Genomic DNA, 18,098 nt, shown 5'->3' with positions numbered 1-18,098 from the left:
TTCAAAACACAAAGGAAAAACTAGATCTTTTGGAAATAAGATAACCAGAATATGGGATTAAGATGTGATCTTAAAATAAATAGACTGTGAATCATATTTCAATGATCTTGCAGTTTACACTTAGTGTCTTTCCTTTACATGTTGTATATGTGGTGTATATAGCTTTAATAATGTAAGACAAGTACAATGAACATTATAGTTTGAAATTTCACGATACATAGAGCCTTGTTCATCAACATTATCGTTATTCACTTTTTCATTCTCTTGAGCCTCTACAATGAAAGACAAAGGGACGATGTTCAAAGCGCTGCAGAATTTTCCACCATACAAACAAAAGGAATATTCGAACTGCAGCAAAACCCAACTCCAGAACAATGTTTAAAAAATGACAGATAGAATTTCAAACATTATGAAGCCAAACCTCTCATTAACGCAGACAGAACGCCTGATAGAATTCGAGAGGAACTCCAATGAATATCAAGATGAAAAAACATTTTAATGAAATATATCAGAACAGTGCTAAAAAGAAACGATCATTTTAAAGTTGAACCTATGACGAACAAAGACAGAAGGCTTATTAGAACATACAGAAAGAACTGAAGCTGTAACTTTAATTTGCAGATCACTATGTTCTGTTTTCACGTTATCGTTCTTCTCATCAATATTTGTCTGAAATGATACAGTATTAGACCTACTGATTTACTTATTTTAGCTTGTCAGTTTCTTATTAATGAAACGGGTTGCCTAACGTGTTTCAACCAGGCTAAAACAACAAGTAAATGAGACAGTTTTTCATGTGAAAAGCAGCCGGCTCAAAAAGGTGTAAAAAATCACGACTTGTACCTCTACAAGATTTTATCCCAAACTTCACTAATCAACCTTGAGCCTCGACAACTGCAAATTACAAGACTTCTGTAATCTAGGAATTATTATGAGATAAAGTTTTTCACGTGAAAAACACCCGGCTCAAAAAGGTGTAAAAAATCACGACTTGTACCTCTACACGATTTTACCCCAAACTTCACTAGCCTCTACAACTGCAAATTTCAAGACTTTTATAATCTAGGAATTATAAACTCTAATCCCCACTTCTACAAACCACCCAAGATATGTGTTCCAAGTCTTCGAGTTTCCCAACTTGAAGACAATGATCTTTAACTCAGTTTCTTAACTTAGTTTATATTTCACTGAGACTAGAATTATATAAACATTACTACTCAAGAACTAACCTAATACACAGAAAATAAGACACCATATCTTCTAAGTAATAGCAACAAGCTCAACTCCATGTTTCTTCAAGCTTTGACACTGCCAAGTCAATTTGTCAATAGCCTTTTTCTCTGTAAGTGTGTGAGTGACCGTGTAAGTTACTCCCTCCATGTAAACACCACTCTTTAAAGATTCCTTTATCAGATATGACTTCAATCTCCAATGTAACTCTTGACTCTTTAGAGTTTGTTATGAATTAGAAGTCCAACTTGAAGTTCATCTCCTTTTGAGGTAGAACTCCTTCTTCAACTTAATCTCTCTTATCTTCAAGTATTGGAATCAAACTCAATCTCATTATTTTCACCCGTGATGATTATGGTAGAAATTATCTACTTTACCACCGTATCCACTTCTTTAATTCAATAATCTTGTCTTCGTAAACCAGTGAACTTGCATTCTTGATCTTGTTACATCAGTGAAACAACTTTATCCACATGTTTCATTCATTTTGTCATTCATCAAAACTTTAATGCTCCAACTAATTCCCCACTTTTGATGATGAAAACCTCTCGAGTTATGCATTAACCTGCAGACGCTTAAAAAGAATTTTCCTGGATGAAGGAGGTTAGTCTATAGGTTATAAGCATTGCACAACCATATGTTCTTCTCCTGTTTGGCATTATTGAAAATCTTAACATACATATCAGAGTAAAACTATTTTGTCAACCCATTCATGTCCACTGGGCTATCAACAAGACAATCAATACATAACAACAGTATTAAAGATCTATCAATTGAGAAAGACAAGAAAATAATTTAGCAAACTAAAAGCTCCATTATATTCAGTACCAGATATAAGCATCACAAGCTAAGCAACAACAGAAAAAAATGAAACACTACCGAGCAATGATGAAGGGGACAAAAACAAGAGATCCTAAGGAGCTAAGGAAATGATGCAATCAGGCAGAGAAAGTAGGTGGAATCAGCTGTGTCAAACAATAAATGGTAGCAGCATTAGCAGCCCTCTCCTGAGCCAGCTCATTGTCAAATTCTGTAATTCTAGCCCTAAGTGTGGTAGTTTGCTGGGAATGAGCAACTATAATATCCTCTATTTCTTCAGTTTTCTCCTCCAAGGCATTTTGTGGCCTTGAAGAGTAGTGCTGACACGTCTCATGGACTCAGAAAGAAAGGAGTGACAAACCTTGCCAATTACATATTTTTTGTCTGATATTCCCATACAGGAATGGGAACTTCAAGGTCTTTAAATATTTGTCCAAGCCAGAAGCCATATGACAAGGAATTACCATTTTCATCTTGACGAAACACACGATTTATGTGTTACAAAACTCGACTGGGAAGGTCAATTTTGACCTCAGAATCCAGTAGCTACATTAGTGTCATATCTAAATAATTGGCTTCAGTTTTCCTTTCCTTTTTCTAGAGAATGATTTTGTGTACTACATCAAAGTGGAGTTGATGTAGGGGCGGTATCTCCCTTTTTTCAACTCGATGATGGTGAGTAAGGGTGGGTACACCCGAAAGTTTCCCAGTGACCTCTAGGGCTGAGGGTAAATTATGAAGGGAAAGCCACTTATAATTCACATAGCAAGACCACCCTTCAGAAGGAACATCTATAATACGTGCCACATCGGCACGAGTCAGCTTAATCGGGTCCCCAAGAATAGTGGAGGTAAACATAGTACCATCAAACTTACCATTAATATAAAATTTAGTAACCTTTTTCTTAGTTAATTTTCTTTGAATGGTGCCTTGAGGAAAGAGGTATGACCATCCTTGAAGAGCTATCTTGGTAAGAAGGATAGGCATGTTAGGACCCCGATTTCCAGTAATAACTCTACCTCGCATTACTTTTTGTTTTTGAAAATTGATTATGTGGTCAAGAGATAGATAGGTAGGTTCATAAGTAGCCATAGAGTGAGATAAATATAGAGGAATAGATGGAGTAGGTAGAGTGACCGATTTCTTGGAAGAGCGTGAAGAGGATTTGGAATTTTTTGAAAGCTGTGGTGCAGATTTTGGAGTTGTCTTTTGAGGTGGTTTAAGGAAAGATAGAGATTTGGCAGAACGAAAGAAGGGGGTTTGGGGATAATGTTCTTCACCTTTTTCCCACAACGAACATAACTAAGAAGTAAGTCGTCATCAGTAGAGAGAGTGGCTTCCTAAGAAGGATACCTAGAAGGCATAGGGCGTTTTTTTTTTGCTCGCCCTTAGAGCTTTCTCAAAGAACCTCATCATCTGGCACAGGAATGGGTGCACCTGAAATTTTTTTGATCCTAGATCAGGATCTTTTAGTAACTTAGTGAGGAGGAGAATGGGATTTAGGAGAGATATTTGGATAAGAATGATATCTTAAGGCAATTCCGCAGAAGGATGGCGAAAGGGGTCAATCATCACTTTCAATTCATTCCAAGCTGCAGAATGAGATATTTTGATGGTAGAAATAGGTGGAATTTGGGGTATGGGTTGAGTGAATGGAATAATTTCCATCGAAGGAGATGGGGAGAACTCAATTTTTCTTTAGCTTAAGAAGTGGAGTGAAGAGAGGATAGAGAAAAATCCATAAAAAATTTGAGAATTCCAAGTAAGAGGTAAGCTTTGAGGAAAGTTGATGTGAGAATAGGGATTAAATAGAACAAGAATTTGGATGAATAAAGGTGAAGAGGAAGACCTTCACTAGGCTAGAGTTAGTGTATTGCAAATAGGAACTGATTTGATAGGCGGTGGAAGCTTTTTGAAGTGTGTCAGGACTTTTTAAATTTGGCGGATAAAGAAGATGAAGTAGAGAGATTAATATAGGGACTAGATATTCTCAAGTGTTCCATTTTAGGCAGTGTTGTACATTAGACAAGTGAATCGATACCTTAGATAATTGGTAGCATGGACTTTTAGTTCACTTCATTAGTATTTTGAAATACATAGAGATGATCTACAATTATAAAGATTGTTAGATACTGGACTTGAGACACACAACTAAATGTGCAAGACTGAATAGATTAACAATTTATCTCTCAATATTAATGTAAAACAATTATTCTAACCAATCATAGAGGGTGATTTATATAATTTTAATCATCCGCAAGTCTAACCTATTCTTTTTAAAGTTTTCCCTACTTAATGCCTTGGTAAAAATCTCTATAATTTGATCTTTAATAGAACAAAACATTAAAGAAATAAGACTTTTTTCTGCATTGTCCCTAAGGAAATGATATCTTATATCAATGTGTTTAGTTTTTTTGAGTTGCACTAGATTTTTGGCAATATTTATTGCACTAGTGTTATCACAATAGATTGGAACACATCTAATATCCATACCAAAATCCTGCAGTTGTTGTTTAATCCATAACAATTGAGCATAACAAGATCCAACAGCAACATATAAGCCTCACTAGTGGACAAAGCTACAGAGTTTTGCTTCTTAGTGGACTAGGAGATCAAACATGGTCCAAGAAAGTGTGCCATACATATGGTACTTTTTCGGTCCACCAAATAGCCTGCATAATCAGCATTAACATATCCTACTAACTTGAAATTACTACCTTTAGGATACCATTGACCAAGATCAGGGGTTCCTTTAAGATATCTAAAGATCCCTTTCACAGATTTTAGATGGGATTTCTTTTGATTAGCCTAGAATGTTGCACATGGACCCACACTAAATACAATGTTAGTTCTACTTGCTGTGAGATATAGAAGTGACCCAATTATTCCTCTATACAACTTTTGTTCCACAGATGAACCTGTTTCATCTATATCCAGTTTTATGGCAGTGGCAATAGGGGTGCTAATTTTCTTTGCTTTCTCCATGGAAACCTTTTCAGAAGCTTCTTCACATACTTTTGTAGATGAATCATTTTTCCAGCAGCTCTTGTATGTCCATGCTCCAAAAGGGATTTTGACAATCTTTTATACCGATCCCTTGGAGCTTGTTTCAGTCCATACAAAACCTTGTCAATCTTGTACACATAGTCAGAAAATTCCTCACTTTTAAATCCAGGACGTTGTTTCACATATACTTCTTCCTTGAGATAGCCATTTAAGAATACACTTCTTATACCCATTTGGTAAAGAGTAAATTCCTTGAAGGTATCAGAGGCCACAAGAAGTCTAATGACTGCAAGAATCCTTTTTGCCTCGGTCCAGCTCTTGCCGTATGGATTTGGCCTCTCCCCTCTAACATATTTTATCATTTCTTCTTCATCCAAGACCAACGTAGGAACTAGTAAATCAAGTCCCATGCCAACGGATAACGCCTCCCCATTGATTTTATCATACCTATCCTTGAGCTTCTTGCAGAAGTTGAGGTCCATTATCCTATCGACAACATCATAAGCTTTCTGGTACGTTAATTACCTTTTCCTCATGAGGCATAGAATTATGTCAACATGCTATGATATAAGAAGTCAAATTTTAAATAGGTTAGTAATTGTAAAGATGCAACAGATGGTCCATCTGTTGGATAGGATTCTCTGAATCAATAATCCAACGTAACTTATGCAACAGATGGATAATAAGTTACAGCAGAACCACTACCAGTTTCACCAATATACCCAATCGTTGCAACAGATGTGAAAGCTATTGTGTAGCTTCTTCTTCATGGGGTAGATTAGAAGGTCTAGGTTAGGAAAAGTAAACTTGCCTTGTCCTCATACGGCATACGCATATCAGTCATAGTCTAGAATTCTTGGGGGAAAAGGGAGGCCTGGGGTAATCTGGTGTTCCTGGCTTGGCATTCTTGGCCTATCACAGATCCCTCTTCTCTTTGGCACCAAGTTCTGCGTATATATCCACCTTCTTGACTGGCCCCTGAACTTCAACTTTTGGAGAGGGAGGAATTGCAATTTCTTTTGATTTCTGACTAGAGAGTACGCCTCTAATTGCTCTTTTTATTCTCCTAACCAACACTGTAGGAGTGTGTGGCTCCCTTACCTTCTTGGATGGTATAACACACCTCTTGGATTTGAATTCCTTGATAGCTTTAGAGATAGCCTCTACTTTTTCAAAGAGTTTATCCTGTCTGTCCTTGCACTCTTTGCATTCGCAATGAGAACACGAGGGTGAAGAGGGGTGAGAGGGACCTGTGTAAGGGCAAAACGGGGTGTTTTAAAACATATTTATTCTTTTTTAAGCATCAACATGTTCATCATCATGAGTGGTAGCAGCATCAGCATGCCTTCCACCAACACCAACAAATCCACCAGAAGAAGCACCCGGATCTACCTTAGTAAATGGTTGGTCATGAAGAGCCTCAACATTAGGCTGACCTTGTCTAACTGCTCTTCTTATGGCTGTTGCTCCAGCCAATTCCTTTTTTATTAACTCCACCGTTGGGTCTGCTATAGTATCAACATGACCTAGAGTAATATAAGAAGTCATCACCGACTCCTCCCCAGTAGGCACGATCTATAGATGCATAACCTATAAAAAAGATAGATGCATTTAAATTATATAATATAATAATTTTCACAGTTGGGCTACATTTTAAAAAAAAGACGCATCTATTGTATAGTTGCAGTATATGGTTAAAATCTATTTGAGTCTGGTTCAAAGAAACAGAGCAACACATGGATAATCTGATGCAAAATATCAATCATCTGTTGCAAAAGTTGCACAAGACGGGTAATCTTTTATGCAATAGATGATCTGTATATCACAACAGATGAATAATATGTTATCAGATTACACATCTATTGCATAATTTACAGCAGATGGTTAATCTGTTAGGAGTCAAGTTCAGAGAACCAAAGCAACAGATGGGTAATCTGATGCAAGATATACCCTGTCGCAACAGATGTCCCATCTGGTGCATCAGATATAACATCTGTTGCACCAGATATAACATCTGTTCAATATCTTTCTTTGAGTAAAATTACTTTACTTAAAGAATACGTACTGCATCATCCGGAGGGTTAAAGAGATCAGCCTCCTTAATATTGGTGTTGCTCTTTGCAGTCAACCACTTAGACATCCTTGGATGAAAAACCTCATTCGGATAATCCATTAACTACTTTCGGAGGGGGGGAATGACTTCAAATGCCCAAGCCTAAAATATGTAAATAGGAAGCAAGCAAAAAAAAAAGTCATAATAAATATATTCAATATAAATTAATTGATGAGTAAAATTAGCGATTAATTTTATCATGAAAGCCCAAGGAAAGTCGCATAATGTGGTCGTCCCTGAGGATAGCTTTGTCAATAAATATTGGATAGTTAAGTAGAAGTTGTCATATCCCCAGGGATAATTGTTAAATTTATCAAAATCCTCAACACGTGCTAGCAAATCATCTTCTATGACCTTGTTGACATCTCTTGCCAATATAACCGAATGGGCAAACCAAACTAAGCACAATTTCTCCCTGTACTGCTTTGGTATGGTTTTATCCTCGAGATCTGTTAACAAATTCGATGCTTTGTAGCCACGTCGAGCAATGTCAAACAACCCATCTATTTTTTCCTTGTATTTTCTTTCCTTGAATCTTTTGCGGGGTGGTAGTCCTTCTGGATGATGGCATCTCAAGCACGTCACTATGGCAAACACTTGCAAGCCAAAACAAACAAGCACGCCATAGTAGTTGATCCAAATTTATCCATCTTCTTTTTGCCCCCCTCCTCCGGATCTTTATTATCCCCCACGTACTTGATCCTGCACTTGAGAAGACCATATACCATCATCATAGGGAAACAGATACAGGAAGAGGGGTCCTCAGGCAGCTCAAGAAAGTATCCAAAGCAGCTCTTCTTACAAAATTCGCCTATGTTTTCGTTATTCATAATTTTCATAAAATGTTCAAAAATTTTCCCCATCTGATATTTAAGTACAATTTGACCAGTTAGTTATTTTGCTTCTGGGTCATTTATCGACATCGTAACTTGAAACTTGTCAATACTAAGGGGTCGTTTGGTTTGAAAATGGTTATCCCGGGATAAAATAAAAGAACACATTTTCCTTTGTTTGGTTGGAGGGATTACTCCAATCCGGGATAACTTATCCCACTATTTTTCCCTTAGTCTCGGGATAAATTATCCCATATACATGGTGGGATAAGTTATCCCGGTATTAGTTATCCCGGGATAACCATTTTCAAACCAAAAAACACCTAAAAGTTTTAATAGGATCATGCTGGGATGTCGATATTAATTCACTATCCATTGGTGATCCATTATCATCATGTTGATGATCATCCTCTTTCTCTTTCTCACTCTCCAATTCTTCCTCTTTCTTACTTTTATTTTCTTCATCACCATCTACAGACCCTTGTCCACCTCCCTCAATGTTGTTTTCATATCTTTCCTCAACTTCACTTTTCCCTGACTCAGATTGTTCAGGAAGCTCCTCCGAATCCCTTTGTACTGTAACCTTTTTTTTTGAGTGGTCAGACGTTGATCCACTTTCACTTTCTTTTCTTTGGGAGACATGTTTTACCTACAAACAAAGAAAAACGAAAATTACATTACAATTGATGTATGCATAAATTTTAAAAAATATATTACAAACACCATAAATATTAATACACCAACAACCACCACCACAAACACCACCAACCAATGCCAACAAACAAACATCACGAATACCGACAGCCACCACAAATACCACCAACCAATCCCAGCACCATTGCCACCACGACGACCACAAACATCACCACCACCACTACTACCACCGCCAACACTACAAACACCATCCAACAATACCACAATAGTCAACAGAACACTGCGATGGAAACTAGGAATTTCTCGAGTTCTTCCTACGATTTTACCAGCAAAACTTAAAATTGTAAACCCATTCTCAAAGATAATACAACTAAAAGTTTTATTTTTCATTGTAAACCAATTCTCAAAGATAATACAACTAAAAATTTTATTTTTCATCATCAATTTAAAAACCCTTATTTTTTTTAGAAAAAAATAATAAATATAGAGCTCTTCTCGAACTCTGTTGCCTATGAAGACAAAAGAAAATGACTGATACAAGCAAGAATAAAGTCAAAAATAACACCTATATGGTCGAAAATGAGAAGAAAAACGATCTGTTGTGGAGGGTTGAGAAAATTTATTGAGTAGTTATTGTTTGTACAGTATTGTTGAGTGAGAATGAGAGAGAAAGAGCGAGACCTCGAGATTTGAAATGAATAAACATTTTGTATGGGTTGATTTATATTTTGGAAAAGAATGACAAGTTTTGAAAATGTTAATTTGGTCCGAATTGATCTTAATTATTTTTAAAATCATAAAATATATGCGTAATTTTTAACCCTCTCATCATGCAATTGCCAAAAGGGTAATTCAATTAAAATTGTATAAAGATAATTAAAGTTGTAGTTGACCGAGTACTCTAGTTGACCCTATAAAAACTTACCCCTGGTCCTAGATTAATTAATTTAGGTACTATTAGTCTAACATATGAACTCAATTGAAATTGTAAAAAATAAATGTTCAACATGTTGCATCAGATTTCTCATCTGTTGTAAATTATCAATTATATTAGGTAACAACAGATTACGAATTTGTTGTAAATTATCAAACAGATTAAGTCATCAGTTACGACAGATTACCCATATATTGTAAATTATCAAATGGATTGTCTTATGTCGCAACAGATTAGCAATATGTTGTAAATTATTAAATAGGCACTGCCATCGATTGTGGGGACCCTATGAGAACTCACCTCTAGTCATAGATTAATCAATAGTTGACCCTATGAGAACTCACCCCTAGTCCCAGATTATTCAATTAAGGTATTAGTATCCTAGTCCTAGATTAATCAATTAAGGTATTAATCTAACATATGAGGTAGTAAGAATTGGTTCGACTTAGAGTTATCGATCGATGACTTTAGTCTGGAGGAATGTAGTACTGTCTCATCATGCAATTGCCAAAAGACACAATTAAAGTTGTAATTGACCCTATGAGAACTGACCCCTAGTACTAGATTATTCAATTAAGGTATTAGTACCCTAGTCTTAGATTAATCAATTAAGGTATTAGTCTAACATATAAGGTAGTAAGAATCGTTTCGGCTCAGAGTGATCGATTGACGACTCTGGTCGGGAGAAACACAGTACCGTCTCATCATGCAATTGCCAATAAACTCAATTAAAGTTGTATTTGACCCTATAAAAACTCACATTCAATTAAGATATTAGTCTAACATATGAACTCAATTGAATCATATATAAACAAATGTTCAACCTATTGCAACAAATGTCTTTTCTGCTGGATTAAATCAAACAAATTATGTAATTTGTTGCAATATATTACACATCTGTTGTAAACTATCAAACAGATTAAGTCATATGTTATACCAGATTACCCATCTATTGTAAATTATCAAATGGATTAAGTCAGATGTCACAATAGATTACCCATCTGTTGTAAATTATCAAATAGATGCTGTCATCTATTGTAGTTGACATTATGAGAACTCATCCTTAGTCCTAGATTAATCAATTAAGGTATTAGTTGAACATATGAGGTAGTAAGAATCGGTTTGTCTCAGAGTGATCGATCGATGACTCTTGTCGGGAGGAACGCAGTACCGTCTCATCATGCAATTGCCAAAAGACTTAATTGAAGTTATACTTGACCCTATGAGAACTCACCCCTAGTCCCAAATTATTTAATTAAGGTATTAGTACCCTGTCCTAGATTAATCAAATAAGGTATTAGTTGAACATATGAGGTAGTAAGAATTGGTTCGGCTCAGAGTTATCAACGACGACTCTGGTCGGGAGGAACGCAGTACCGTCTCATCATGCAATTGCTAAAAGACTCAATTAAAATTGTAGTTGACTCTATGAGAACTCACCCTAGTCCTAGATTATTCAACTAAGGTATTAGTACCCTAGTCTTAGATTAATCAATTAAAGTATTAGTCTAATATATGAGGTAGTAAGAATCGATTTGGCTCAGAGTGATCGATCGACGAATCTGGTCGAGAGGAACGCAATACCATCTTATTATGCAATTGCCAAAAAACTCAATTGAAGTTGTAGTTGACCCTATGAGAACTCACATTCAATTAAGGTATTAGTCTAACATATGAACTCAATTAAAATTATATATAAAAAAATGTTTAACCTATTACAACAGATTTCTTTTCTGTTGGATCAAATCAAACAGATTAGGTAATCTATTGCAATATATTACGCATTTGTTATAAACTATCAAACAGATTACGTCATTTATTGTGACAGATCATGAATCTGTTGTAAACTATCAAATAAATTAAGTCATTGTTGCACTTAAATATTTTAAGATCTTTTTTTTTAAAGCAATTTAGGTATTTCCTGTCTGAGATAAAAAAGTTAAATACTAAGATGGTAAAAGATATTACTCGGTACTACTTGGATAACGCAAAAATTTCCTGAGTGAGTAATTTTATCTGGTCTTTTCAATGTCACCGTCTCCTCATGCTCCTTAAAAGTTATTAATGAATTTTTAAAACCCCCCCATATCTAGAACTCTCTCTCCTTCAGCCATAAAGTAGTCTAGACTCAACTCATTACTCTTCTTTATTATCTGTTCTCAATTATGTTTGTTTTCTTTTTCCTCTCTTTTCTCTCTTCTTTCGGATGAGGATCCTTTAGAATCTCAACCAATCAATATCTTTTCTCAACTGAATTGGATGTTCTGATCTATTTACTTTTTTGACATTGCAGGTACGATTCACTGTTGCTCTTTTCATCTCATCTGCTTCTTTGTATGTCATTTAAATAAATATTTATATCTGTTGCTATTAATAATTTATCCATTACTAGTTTTCTATTTATTGAGAAAATTGAAGGAAAGGTGACTTTTAAGTCTTGAATGAACGAACTGTTATTTTTATTAAAATATGCAAAAAAAGTCATTTGTTGGGAGAACTTAAAAAACCTTGTTGTCAGTATAGTTTTTTTATGTCTTTTGTTTAGTACTTTGGTGGTGCTGTTATTGGGTGGTGGTGGTTATGTTGGAACATGTGATGTTTGTGTTGTGGATGGTGTTGGAACATATGGTGTTGTTTCCTTGTTGTTGATGTTGTTGTTGGTGGTGTTGCAATAGTTTTCTCAACTGTTGCAACTGATGAATCAGCTGTTGGAACAGACGGAGCAACTGTTTGAAGAAATCAAACTAGTAGCAAGGCTGCTTTGATTTATTTCAATAGATGACCCATCTGTTATAACATGTTATTCATACTTTGCAATGATGCCTCAACGGTTGAATAGATGGGTAATTTGTTGCATCATATTGGTCATCTGTTGATTCACTCAATTTTATGTTTCCCTTTTGTAATGTTCTTTTTGTCCTTCTCTTGTTTGACATTAAATATATTTCTCTTGTTTGCAACTAAAAAGAAGTGAAACTGGATCCCCTTTTACCCTGCCAGCATTAAAGACTAGAGTAAAGATGGGTTCGAAGGAATAAGCTACTTGCAGATGGAACCAATTCATATGTTGGAGGTATGTATTACTGATCAACCTATCATGAAAACATACATCCAGTACAATGATTTTGTAAATGTTTGTTCTTTACCTATTAGGCATTAATCCTTCAAACAAGATATGACATTTTACAGTTAAGATTGTTAGGTTTGAACTGGTAAGGCTGAGGGACCAAGATGGTGGTGTCGATACCCCATTATAATTTAATGACGGTTCATGCTCATGTTTTTGTGTCAAGTTTGGGGAATGGTTTAAGTTTTTGGTGGTAGTGTAAATATCCAATAGTGATTAGACCGGTTTTAATAGTGCAATGGATTTGTTGAAAGGCCTCCGAAGCCTCGCACTGCAACAAATAAAGATGGATCTAATAGAAATTTATCTGGTCCAAATTTATATGGATAGGCTGTTGGAGGAGACTATTATACAATAGAAGGTGTTTGGGAGAAAACCTATGCGGGAAGAGGGAGATTGAGAAGGCCATATATTACCTCAGTCCTTGTTTAAGAGGATACACAGGGTGGGAAGGAAAGTGTAGCAAAATTAGCTTATGAAATTGACATGAAAAATAAAAAAACTGGATGAGCTGCGAATGTGAAAGTATATCCAAAAATGAAAATCCATCAGTCGTTAAAGAAAAAGAAGAATGATCAAGAGGAATTGAGTTGGTCACTTTGCTAGAGACTGCAACTAGCGAGCGCAGCCTCAACGAAGACCCACAAAATGCAGGACCAGAACTCTAAGGAAGCAGCTTCACGAGCATGGAAGGTGGTAAGATTGTCGGTTTGAATTGAAAGGTAGGTTTCAATTTTGATCGATAATTTTACCACCTTTCATGCTCGCGAAGATTTTTCCTTGGAGTTCTGGTCCCGCACTTTGTGAAAGTCTTAATTGAGGGCACGCTCACTAGTTGCATTCTCGAGTAAAGTGTCCAACTCCAGTCTTGTTGACCATTTTTTTTTTCATTGACTGACGGATTTTTATATTTTGATACTCTTCTACATTTGAAGCTCATCCAATTTTTTCGTTTCTCATATGAATTCCATTTGTCAATGTCGCTACACTTTCCTTCCTACCCTGTGTTTCCTCTTAAACAAGGTCTGAAATGATATATGGCCTTCTCTACCTCCCCCTTCGTGCACAGGTATTCTCCTAAGCACCTTATGCTGTAAAAAATCTCCTCCAATAATCTATCCATATAATTTTGGACCAGGGGAATTTCTATTGGTTCCATCATTATTTACTGCATTACAAGGCTTTGGAGGCCTTTCAAGAAGTACATTGCGCCATTAAAATCGGTCCAATCACTATTGGATATTTACACTGCCGCCAAAAACTTGAACCTTTCCCCAATCTTGACACAAAAACTTGAGCATAAATCATCATTAAATTGTAATGGGGTATCGACACCACCGTCTTGGAACCCTTCGGCTTTATCAGTTCGCACCTATCAAACTAAACTATACAATGCAGGACCTTATTTGAAGGCAATCGATAAAAAACTGCATTCACAAAATCATTGCACTTTATGTGTGTCTGACACGGTAGCCTGATCAATAATATACGTAACTCACATGCATGAAAATGGATACATTGCACGCACCTTATTCTTCCTACCCCATCAGGACATGTCAGACAGTGTTGCTTATTTATCTGCACGCATATGATAACTATTAAAATAGAGGTGTGAAGAGTCGTGACTTTTTATATTAACACATTCAAAACATCTGATGAATCGAAATCTCCATCTGTTGCAACTAAAGAATCAGCTGTTGGAAGAAATCAAAACATCTCCTCCAACATATGGTCTATCTATCGCAATAGATAATCCATATATTGCAATAGATGGTAAATCTGTTGTGACAGACCAGACTATTTTTTTTATTCATTTGCACGCATGTGATTACTTCTTGCTAAAAATGTTTGTTTCAATTTAGTTTTCCTATTTATAAAATTAAGAGAATTTTATTATATTCTTCCAAGATTACCCCTATTATTATATAATAAATGATAACATTAGGTTCATAATAATGAGTTAAATATATAAAAGTCCACAACAAACAAACAAACAACAACACAAGTTTCTGCAATTACAACGGTCATGGTGGATTATGATTCGGGCATGTAATTCTTTTGTGGCCAGCGCACTTACATATAGAGCACTTGTTTCTTCTTGATGAAAATGATTCTTCAACTCCACGCCTCCTCTTATATGGCTTTCTTCCCGATTTAATAGTGCTCGGATCAATATATAGAGGAGGTATTAATCTCCTCATAAGCAATACTGGAACAACCCAAGATTCTTCGAGAGGCACCGGAGTAATATGCCCACTATATGCCATTTCATATTTTTCCACCAAATAATATTGAAAGGAGTGCTCATAAACTTCAAGTCCATAGTTATGATCATATTGAGCTCGAAGCGCTGCCATAGCATGTGGACAAGGTATTTTGACCAAGTCAAAAACTCTACACGTAAAAGATCTTGTTTGAAGATCGATGGTGGCAACATCACCATGATCGGTGATATGGAATTTATAATCTGCTATTTTATGAGAGAATAACCTATTCCCCAAACTGATGTTCGTTGATATTTTCTTTTTGATTTTGAGAACAAATCGAGTTCTTTTTTCTGGGTACTTGAACAACACACGCCTTTCGCTAAAAAAATTGCTATACTTTTCGCTTATTTTTTCAAACATAGCCTTGATGAGAAATTCTCTTTCATCGCCAAACAATGAATTCACTGATTCAACTATGTTTGATGTCATAATATTGTACCTATAGAAAAGAATCACTTAGTATGACATCATACTAAACTTGTAAATCAAACAAGACATTAAATTCATAAGAATATACCTATTTGTTGGACAGAATGCCCGGCTCCATCTCTCGAAACTGACACATGCGAGAAATTCTGCTACCTTGGGATTCACATCCTCTATTTGATTGAAATGGTCCAAAAACTCCTCTTTACTACATGTTTTAGCTGCTCTATAAAAAACGGTGACGGCCCTTCCGTTGTGATAGTTGTTCCGAATATTCTCTCCTGATGCAGCAACCAAAGTAAGCTGAAGTGAAGAAAAGTGAACCTATCTTTGGAATACTTGGATTCCTATCCGATACAAAACACAAATTTTCGATATCTTCGACGCAGCATCACAGTTGTTCAAAAAAAATTCATAAGAGGTATCACATTCCTTGTCCGCTACACAAAAAGTGACAGGAAAGATGTGATTCTCCGCATTCTGCGCCACCGTCGCTAGCAGAACTCCATTATACCTGCTCTTCAAGAAGGTACCATTGACGGCTATGTCTTTTCTCAAATGTCGAAAACCATGAATCCAAGCACTATAGGATACAAAAAAGTACATGAACCTTCCGTTTTTATCCAAATGCAACGCCGTCTTACTTTCAGGATTTGTGGACTCAATCATGTAACGATAAGTATCCAAGACTTCATACCCATGCTTGAGTGTCCCCCTAACCAAGTCCTTGGAAATTTCCATGGCCGTATATACCTTCCAATAACTGACCAGGACACCCAAATCCGTAAGGAGTTGATTGTCCATAAGCCTTGTTGAAGGGCCTTTGCTATCAGGGAAACTACTCTTTAAATATTCACCGAGGACCTTTGCCATGGCATGAGGATTTTATCCCGAGATGTGCTCTGAACCACATGTGATATGCTTTTCATGTTTATGAATGACGAATCTGTCAGAACTTGTATACTTCACCGCTCTCAACCACCACTTGCAGTTTGAATTAGCACATTTAAAGCAAAAGACACTGCTCGAATTAATCACCTTCTTTATTCTTTTTTCAAGTAAGAAATAAACAAAGTGTTAGATAATTCATTCTTGTCCTTGAATGATATTCCAATAAAAAAGTCGGTCCCATCATCTTGAAGATTTCCAGACTGTGTCGATTGAGAAGAACTGCACATCGTATTGGTCGTATCAATGGGCATAGGTGTTTGATCATCATCTGGAATATTCATATCTAGATTATCCAACCTATCATCAAAGAAGTCTTCTTCTTTTTTTCTTCTACGTTCTGGTTCTCATTTTCTCTCGTCTTTTCAACCATGTACACCCTTAACACCGGCCTGGTTGAATCACTTAGATAAGCACACAACCGAACCTGATCGGTTATCTTGAAAAGTAGTACTCTCTGATTTTCAAATGAGTTGTGCATGTAGCTGATGGCGAATTCTTCTTGTTGATAATTCAGTCCACAAAAGCTGATGATTAAGTTCACAAAATCATCATACAAAACATCACTTTCGACTATCATAGCTATCGTCTCTAGCATTTTACCCTTCTTCCAATGCCATATATATCGATTGCTCTTCTCGATCCATTGACCATGATAATTCACCCCTATTGTTATTGATCCCTCTATTAGTGGTACCTAAATAAAGTCATTTGTTAAAAAAAGTTGATAGTGATTTCATAGTTCCGTGAATGAATCCCAACAGCTATGTTATCTGTTGCAATAGGTAAGTGACCAGTCGCAATATATTCTTACCTGTTGGGATTCATGTTACGCTCCTGAATTTTCATTGCAACAGATGAAGCGCCTGTTGGGATTGATGTTACAGTACTAAATCACCTTTGAATCTGATTCCAACAGATGAGTGACAGTTAGAACAGATAATTAACTTGTTGCAACAGATGACTTACCTGTTTGCAACAGGTTAGTAATCTGTTGTAATAGATATTGGAATCGTGTACAGGTTTTGTTGCAATAGGTAACTAATCTGTTGCAACAAATGTGTCAAATGTTAGAACAGATGACCCATCTGTTTAAACATGAATTCAACATATCAGTCTTTCGTTGAAATAGATGTCTTATCTGTCGTAACAGATGATTTATCTGTTTAAACAGATGGATCTTATGTTGGATTCATGATTGGATTCTATCCATTGTTGGAAAATAACAACACAATAGCAGTTACCCAGATGATAAATTTAACTAAAAATCATAATTTGACTTACCAACGTCTCCTATGAAGTAATGCCAAAGTGGAAAGTGATGTTCGGAATAAAATTTAACCTAAGAAATTAGTCAAATAGAAACAGTAGCGGTAACAATAACAACAGCAAATGGTCAACAAGAACAACATGAAGATGATAATGAAGTAGAAGATGATGATAATGAAGCAGAAGATGATGAATGAAGCAACAACAACAATGAACAACAAAAATCGCTAAGAGAGATAAAATAACAATGGGTGAGAAGAGAGAGAAAGACACATTTTCCCTCCATTTTTCATTATATAGGCTAACATTTGGATCAAAGTGTAAATTTAAAAACTTGTGGGTTATTTTCAAACTTTTCCAACTTTATAAATCCATAATAAAGTAATTGTCACCTCCACCTAATAATTAAGACTTGTGTCATCTACACCTCATTTTAAAACTCTTTTGTCACCTACAGCCCAAACCCCCAATT

The 18,098-nt window shown here is 35.9% G+C and overlaps 1 long non-coding RNA gene across 1 annotated transcript; it reads right to left on the bottom strand.

Annotated features, from left to right (window-relative positions):
* Nucleotides 1–65: 65 nt before the first annotated feature.
* On the bottom strand, nucleotides 66–4,008 carry LOC124888058. Its single transcript, XR_007045968.1, has 2 exons — nucleotides 2,925–4,008; nucleotides 66–272 (listed from the first exon to the last, which is right to left on the bottom strand). It is a non-coding gene; the product is annotated as an uncharacterized LOC124888058 (long non-coding RNA).
* Nucleotides 4,009–18,098: the final 14,090 nt, after the last annotated feature.

The sequence above is a fragment of the Capsicum annuum genome, chromosome 10 (assembly GCF_002878395.1).
Source record: "Capsicum annuum cultivar UCD-10X-F1 chromosome 10, UCD10Xv1.1, whole genome shotgun sequence".
Lineage (NCBI taxonomy): Eukaryota > Viridiplantae > Streptophyta > Magnoliopsida > Solanales > Solanaceae > Capsicum > Capsicum annuum.
The sequence above is the reverse complement of the archived record's forward strand: the minus strand, read 5'-3'. Positions and strand labels throughout refer to the sequence as shown.